General features: G+C 37.1%; 1 pseudogene; it reads right to left on the bottom strand.

The window, feature by feature from the left end:
• Window positions 1-505: 505 nt before the first annotated feature.
• On the bottom strand, window positions 506-953 carry LOC114209726 (small ribosomal subunit protein eS12 pseudogene; annotated as a pseudogene).
• Between the last annotated feature and the right edge of the window lie 7,958 nt (window positions 954-8,911).

Genomic DNA, 8,911 nt, shown 5'->3' with positions numbered 1-8,911 from the left:
TGTTTTTTTGTACATTTTAATATTTTTTAAGTGTACCAATTCAGTATCATTAATTACATATACACTATCACCACTATCTGGTTCCATTTTTTTTCATTACTCCAAATAGAAACTCTGTACCCATTAAGCAATAACTCCCCATTCCACCTCTGCCAGCATATACAATCTCTGATCTATTTTCTATGAATTTGTCTAATCTAGGTATTTCATATAAGTAGAATCATACAGTATTTGTCCTTTTGTGTCTGACTTACTTCACTTAGCTTAATATTTTCAAGTTTCACTTATGTTATACAACTTTTTTTTTTTTGAGGAACGAAAACCAAGTGTTGTGTGTGTTTTTTTTTTAAGATTTTATTTATTTGACAGAGAGAGACACAGCGAGAGAGGGAACACAAGCAAGGGGAGTGGGAGAAGGAGAAGCAGGCTTCCCACTGAGCAGGGAGCCCGATGTGAGGCTCAATCCCAAGACCCCAGGATCATGACCTGAGCCGAAGGCAGACGCTTAATGACTGAGCCACCCAGATGCCCCAAAACCAAGTTTTTTATTTATTAATTTCTTGTATTGAAACTATTCCTTGATGACATCCTTGGTCTGAGACTCTTTGCCATGGACCTTAATCACCACACAACTGCAACCAACCATTTTGTGGGGTTTTCCATCTCTTGTCAGTTTTACAGAGGCCTACTCATTCCCCTGCTTTCTTGTTATCATCAACCTTAATTAGGTTGATTTGGTGTTTAGCACAAAGGGCCTCCACCAACCTGACATACATAGGCTCATCACAGCTGGATGCAAACACACAAAGATGGGCTTGGTGCTTGTCTAAGGCTTTGGCGCTTTTCAAATTCCATGTGCTAGACCGTCGTGGATGAGAGTATTCTTCAGCACCTCTTGTAAAGCAGTATTAAAAATCCATTACACCTCCAGTAGTAATGCTTTCCTTGGCCATGGCAGTGGGTTATGGGTGGAGCTGAATCTTGGTGCACCTGGGCCTCCACCTCCACCTGACTCCACAGTGGAAGGGAAACAACAGAACTTCATTTCTTTTTGTGGTTGAATAACATCCACTGCATGTATAGATCATGTTTTGTTTATTTACTGTAATGGTTAGTTATATGTGTCAATTTGACTGCACCATGGGTGCCCAGTATCTGATTGTATTTGGGTGTGTCTGTGAGGGTGTTTCTTGTGGAGATTAACATTTGAATTGATGGACTGAGTAAAGCGGATGGCCCTCCCCAGTGTAGGTGGGCACCATCCAATCTGTTGAGAGCCAAAGTAGAACAAAAGGCCAATGGAAAGTTGAATTTGCTCTCCGCTTGACTGATTAAGCTGGGATATCGGTCTCCTTCTTTAGCACTCCTAATTCTCAGGCTTTCAGACTTGGACTGGAGTCTATACCATTGGCTCTCCAGCTCTTAGGTCTTTGAACTACATCACCAGCTTTCCTGGGTCTTTAGCTTTGCGGATAGTAGACCATAGGACTTCTCAGCCTCCATAATCATGTGAGCCAATACCTTATAATAAATCCCTTTATATTTGTGTATCTCTATATCCATCTATCTGTTTGTCATCTATCATCTCCTATTGTTTCTCTAGAGAACACTGAATATAAAACATCCATTCATTTGTTGAAGGACACTTGGGTTTTTTCCACTCTTTGGCTAATATCAATAATGCTGCTATAAACATTAATGAACAAGTTCCCGAGTCCCTTTTTTCAATTCTTTTCAACTCTATATAGGAGTGGAATTATATGGTAGGTCATATGGTAATTCTACATTTAACTTTTTGAGGAATCACCAAACTGTCTTCCAGAGCTGTTGCACCATTTTATAGTCCCACCAGTAATGTACAAGGGCTACAATCCTTCCACATCTTTGCCAACACTTGTTATTTTCTGGTTTTGTTTGTTTTTTATTATAGCCATTCTGGTAGGTGTGAAGTGGTATCTCATTGTGGGTTTGATTTGCATTTCCCTAATGACTAATGATGTTGAACATCTTTTCATGTGTTCATTGGTCATTTGTGTATCTTTTCTGCCCATTTTATTATTCATTTAAAGATTTTATTTATTTATTTGAGAGAGAGAGAGTGCAAGCAGGGGGAGAAGGGGGAGGAGCAGAGGGAGAGGGACAAGCAGACTCCGTGCTGGGCATGGAACCTGACTCGGGGCTCCATCTGACAACCTGGAAATCATGGCCTGAGCCAAAATCAAGAGTTGGATGCTTAACTGACTGAGCCACCCAAGTGCCCCTTTTTTGCTCATTTTAAAAATGGGTTGATTGGTTTTTGTTTTTGAGTTGTAGGAGTTATTTATATATTCTGGATATTAAGCCCTTTTCACATATATACTTTGCAAATATTTATTACCATTCCATTGCTTGTCTTTCATTATTAATAGTGTTCTTTGATGCACAGAAGTTTTTAATTTTTATGATGTCCAATTTATCTATTTTTTTCTTTTGTTGCTGTGCTTTTTTTTTTTTTTAAAGTAGGCTCCACACCCAAGGTGGGGCTTGAACTCATGACACTGAGATCAAGAGTCCTATGTTCTACTGACTTAGCCATCCAGGCACCCCTGTCTGTGCCTTTGGTGTCATATTTAAGAAACCCTTGCCAAATCCAAGGAAGGTTTATTCCTAGTTTATTTTTAAGAGTTTAATGTTTTAACTCTTAAATTTAGGTCTTTGATCCATTTTGAATTAATTTTTGTATATAGTCTAAAGAATGGTTCCAACTGATTCTTTTGCATGTGGATATTCAGTCTTCTTGGCACCATTTGTTGGAAAAACTACATTTTTCTCCTTGTTGAGGAGAATGATCCTTGTTGAATATCAAGGACCAAAATAAGAGGTTTTATTTATTTATTTTCAATTCTGTTCTATTGGTCTATGTCTGTCCTTATGCCAATACCAACCACACTGTTTTGATTATCATAGCTTTGTAGTACATTTTGACATTAGGAAGTATGAGTCACCCAACTTTGTTCTCTTTCAAGGTTGTTTTGGCTACTCAGAGCTCTTAAAACTCCATATGGATTTAGAATCAGCTTTTCCATTTCTGCAAAAAAATACCATTGGGGTTATGGTAGAGATGGCATTGCACTTTTGCTTTTTAATTCTGTATTTTGTTTTTCTCTGACCTAATTCTTATTATTTCTTTCTATTAGCTTGGGTTTATTTTTCTCTCTCTTTTTTAAGATTTTATTTATTTATTTGACAGAGACATAGAGAGAGAGCACAGATAGGCAGAGTGGCAGGCAGAGGGAGAGGGAGAAGCAGGCTCTCCGCTGAGCAGGGAGCCTGTCGCGGGGCTCGATCTCAGGACCCTGGGATCATGACCTGAGCTGAAGGCAGATGCTTAACCAACCAAGCCACCTAGGTGCCTCTATTTTTGTCTTCTTTTTCTAGTTCCTGAAAGTCAGAGTTAAGGCGCTGATTTGAAATCTTTCTCCTTCTCTCTCTCTTTTTTAAAGTATAGTCATTTACTGTTATAAATTTCCTTCTGAGCACTCTTTTTGCTGCATCCCATAAGTTTTGGTATATTTTATTTTCATTTCCATTTGTCTCTAAATTTTCTAATTTCCCTTGTGATTGCTTCTTTGGCCCACTGGTTGTTTAAAAATGTTCCTTAGTTTCCACATATTTATGAATTTTCATTTTACTTCTGTTACTGATTTCTATTTTCATCCCTTTGTGGCTGGAAAAGATACTTTGTATGATATCTATCTTTTAAAATCTGACAGGGAAAGAAACAACAAATGTTGGAGAGGTTGTGGAGAAAGGGGAACCCTCTTACACTGTTGGTGGGAATGCAAGTTGGTACAGCCACTTTGGAAAACAGTGTGGAAGTTCCTCAAAAATTTAAAAATAGAGCCACCCTATGACCCAGCAATTGCACTTCTGGGTATTTACCCCAGAGACACAGTTGTAGTGAAAAGAAGGGCCATATGCACCCCAATGTTCATAGCAGCAATGTCCTCAATAGCCAAACTGTGGAAAGAGCCGAGATGCCCTTCAACAGATGAACGGATAAAGATATGGTCCATATATACAATGGAATATTACTCAGCCATCAGAAAGGATGAATACCCAACTTTTACATCAACATGGATGGAACTGGAGGAGATTACGCTAAGTGAAATAAGTCAAGCAGAGAAAGTCAGTTATCATATGGTTTCACTTATTTGTGGAACATAAGGAATAGCATGGAGGACATTAGGAGAAGGAAGGAAAAATGAAGGGGGGAAATTGGAGGGAGAGATGAACCACGAGAGACTATGGAATCTGAGAAACAAACAGGGTTTTAGAGGGGAGGGGGGTTGGTTAGCCCAGTGATGGGTATTAAGGGCACGTACTGCATGGAGCACTGGGTGTTATATGAAAACAATGGATCGTGGATCACCACATCAAAAACTAATGATGTATTGTATGGTGACTAACATAACATAATAAAATTTTTTAAAAAATCTACTGAGACTTGTTTTGTAGCCTAACATATGGTCTATCCTTGAGAATATCTCATGTGTTCTTTTTTTTTTGCCTTTGCAATGTTTATTTTCTTTTTGTTTTTTTCTATTTATTTACTTATTTATTTTTTGATGTAATGTTCCATGATTCATTGTTTGCATATAACATGTGTTCTTAAGAAGAATATGTAGTCTGCTGTTGTTACAGAATAGAGAAAAGGAAATAATAAGAATATTCTGTATGTCTGTTAGGTCTAGATGGTTTATTGTGTTGTCCAAGTACTCTATATCCTTACTTATCTTCTGTGTAGTTCTTCAATCCATGATTTAAAGTAGGGCATTCAGGTCTCCAACTATTATTGTAAAACTGTCTATTTCTCCCTTAAATTCTGTCAATTTTTGCCTCATATATTTATATGTATATGTTTATAATTGTTATATTCTCTTTCTGTATTTAAAACTTTTATTAATATATAATGTCTTTGTCTCTTGTAACCTTTCGGATTTAAAATCTACTTTGTCTCTTATTAATGTAGCTACCCCAGTTCTCTTTTGGTTACTATTTGCATGGAATGTCTTTTTCAGTGCTTTTACTTTCAATCTATTTGTGTCTTTGGATCTAAAGTGAGTCTTTATAGATAGTATATAATGAATCAATTTTTAAAAAATCTACTCTGCAAATTTTTATCTTTTGATTGGAGAATTTACTCCATTTACATTTAAAGTAATTACTGATAAGGGGGTGCTCACTTAGTTTTGTCATTTTGCTATTTGTTTTCTATATGCCTTATAAAAAAACTTTTTTTATCCCTCACTTCCTCTATTACTGCCTTTTGTGTTTAGTTGATTTTTGTAGTGAGTTCCCTTCTCATTTCCTTATGTGTATATTCTATAGCTGTTTTCTTTGTGGTTACCATAGGGATTACATTTAACAGCCTAAGGTTATAACACTCTAATTTGAGTTGACTATATGAATTTATATTCAATAGCACACAAAACTTGCATGTAGCTCCCTTCCCTCTTTCTGTTATTAGAAGTCACAGATTACATCTTTACATGTTGCATGGTCAATAATGTTTTTTATGAATTTGTCCTTTAAACCAGGTTTTAAACAAATGTAGTTACCTACCATAATTATAATAATACTAGACTTTATAATTATCCATGTATTTACCTTCACTAGAGATCTTTATTTCTTCTTATGCCTTCAAGTAACTGTCTAGTTTCTTTTTCAATTCAACCAGGACACCCTTTAGCATTTCTTACAGGTAAGGTCTAGGCAGCAACAAACTCATAGCTTTTGATCATCTGAGAATATCTTAATTTCCCCCTCATTTTTTTGATTTATACATTTCTTCACTTTTCTCAATTTTTTATTGTAGTAAAATACACTAACAAAAAATTTACTATCTTAATCATTTTTAAGTGTACAGTCAGTGGTATTAAGTACATTTGTATTGTTGTGCAACTATTACCACCATCCATCTCTAGAACTCTTTACATCTTGCAAAACTGTAAATCTATACCCATTAAGCAACAAATTTCTATTTCCCCTGTCCTGTCAGCTCCTGGCAACTGCCATTCTACTTTCTGTCTCTATGAATTTGACTACTCCAGGTCCTTCATGTAAGTAGAATCATATAATATTTCTCTTTTTGTGATTGTTTTATTTTACTTACTGTAATGTTCTCAAGTTTCATCCATGTTATAGCATGTCAGAATTTCCTTCCTTTTTAAGGCTAAATATTCCAAAATAGTAAACATTTTGTTTAATCATGAATTATTAATTGATACTTGGTATGTCTGGTTATTTTAATTGTGTGCTAGACACAATATTTGAATACTTGTTTGTGGAAAAAATTTTGAGGCCTACAATAACATTTTTTCCCATAGAAGATATATACTTGCTTCCAGCAGGTTCCTAGGAAGATACAGCAATCCAGGATGAAGCTGGGCTGCAATTTTTCCTGGTCTTAGTTTGCTTCTAGTTTTCCCAGGTTATGATCCTGTGGAGACTCAACTTAAAGCACAGGAAATTCATTAGGGATCCTTCTCCCTCCTAATCTTCATGGGCTCTGGTATCCTACTTTTACCCTTCTAACCCCATAAGGCTGCCAGAAACACAGCTCAGATGCCTTTGCAGGAATTAGCAAACACCCTCAAAGGGAAAAGAACTCAAATATCAAGCTTACCTTTCTTGATTATCTCCTGAGGCTAGCAGGGTAATTTTCACTGCTTTTTGTCACCATCAAGTAATTGCTTTTTACATTTTTTTAGCTTTTCTAATGTACTCATTGTGAAATTTGGTCTAAATTATCTGGAAAGGAAATCTGGTGGTTTTTTATTCTACTTTTTTGTTGCTTCCTTTCAAGTTCCACATAGGAGCCATTAGTTCTCTACCACAACCTTCCAACTTCCGAGCCAACTTCAGTTCTTCAGTCCCAACAAATGGTTTGGCTTTTTGTTCAATTGAGGAAGCAAATCTTTCTCAGTGCCTTCCTCTCCACTTCAGTACTTTTTAAAAAATTATTCGATTGTTTATTTGTTTCTGTATCTTTCTATATTTTTGTCTACTTCCTTTCTTTCTCAAAATAAAGTCAGTCAACTCTTGTCAACATAGCTTCAGCTTTCTACCTCCTGTCTCTCCCAATTTCCATCTCACCTTGCTTCATCAACTAGAGACAAGGCTGTCTTCAGTGTCTCCTGTCTGCTTATAACCATTTCTAGGTATTCCTCACCTAAATAAAACCTCACCCCCAATCTTCTACTGTCTTAAGCTGTCATGTCCTCTTTTCCATTCTTTACATGGATATTCTTTCCTGAAGAGAAAACTCCTGTGGTTTCTACTCTACCCCCATACCATTCTCTTGAAACTCCTTTATAGATGATCATCAATGACATCTAGGTTGACAATGCCTTTTTGTCATTTTCTTCTATGTTGATTTCTTTGGAGCACATGAAACTATGGCCCACTTCTCCCTAAATCTTTTTCCCTTGGCCTAAATTGTAATTCTATTTTCCTTATTCTTTTACATTTCTGACTATTATGCCTCTGCCACTGTAGCTGGCTGCTTTTCTCACATTCCTTATAAGACACATATAATTTCAGAGATTCTGCAAGGTCTCTGGGGCAGATAAATGGTTCTATTGTTAGAAAGCCAAGTTTTTCACAGGTGGGCCTTAGGCATGTCCTAGAGTAGGAGAGTAAAAGTGGGAAAAAGTTATTTTGCTTTGCAATGTAAAAGGCTATTTCAGTGATAAACTGGGGAAATTTTTGCAGGTTATATTGCCTTTAGGAATATGTTTCTCTACCTTAATGTGTATTTAGACTACATTGTCTCTGAGAATTATTGTTTGTCCTTGAAAAAGGCATGTGAGGTTGTGCTTTCATGTTATCTGTAGAACAATTTAGAGAACTATCCTCACCTCCCACCACGAAGATACTTGAACAGGGACTGAACTTGGAGTGGGAAAGCCCTCTGTGGACTGTTCTCCTGAAGCCACCTGTGTTGTCATCCTAAATTGACTAGCTCACACTCTGGAAAATGCCCTAGTAGCTTCCTGTGTTCCCTGGATTGTGTGACATTATGGATCAAGGATATAGTCCAGTGATAGAGAATCTCACACCTCTATCCTGGGCCGAGCGGATTCTCAGAAGAAAAAGAAAAGTAAAATGGGCTTTTGTTTAAGGAGAGAAATAGAAGGGTAAGTTTCAAGTCAGGAAAACAAGGCTAGGAAGTCAAGTGTACCCTATAAAGGGATAAGATTTTTCCTTTTCTCTAGGATTCTGGGATATAATAATCCATTTAGCATACAGATTTAAGTTTTCTTTTTTCCTTCACTATCATTTCCTGTAGTTATTCTAGAGAGCCTTGTTTGAGTGGTTTTATGGATAAATAAAGGATACCCCAGAAAGGAGACATGCTGACATCTCTGCACCATCACCACCACATCTAGGTGTAATTATTGAGGAAGAACAGGAGACACAGAGGTCCAAGTGATGAAGAGCAGTATAAGCACCCCAAGGTAGTACTGAGAGGGGCTGAGGGGAGAATATGATAATGGAGGGCCAACCACCTTGCACGTACGCCCTTCCCCAAACATATGAGAGGTAGGTATGCCTGCAAGGGGAGACACTTCACAAATTTCTATCTCGAACTCTCTTTTCTGTACTTCTTACTCCCCTACACACTCCTCCACTGTCGTGTCTCCTTCCGTAGTCTTCTGTGAGCCTGTGGAATGACCCTCCTCCTTACTCCTAAGTTACAATCACAGGCCCATAACTTGTACCCTGAATTGTAGTCCCATATTTCCTACCAAGTGCCTATGGACATACTATTCACACTATAAACTCCATGTGATTAAGGTTACACTTAGTGTTTTTACTTTACCTCTACATTCCTTCTATCCACACCAGCATTTTATTTTTATTGGTT

Source organism: Eumetopias jubatus, unplaced genomic scaffold (genome assembly GCF_037043125.1).
Source record: "Eumetopias jubatus isolate StellerSeaLion01/CBP00866 unplaced genomic scaffold, mEumJub1_p1.0 scaffold_9, whole genome shotgun sequence".
NCBI classification, from domain to species: domain Eukaryota; kingdom Metazoa; phylum Chordata; class Mammalia; order Carnivora; family Otariidae; genus Eumetopias; species Eumetopias jubatus.
The sequence above is the reverse complement of the archived record's forward strand: the minus strand, read 5'-3'. Positions and strand labels throughout refer to the sequence as shown.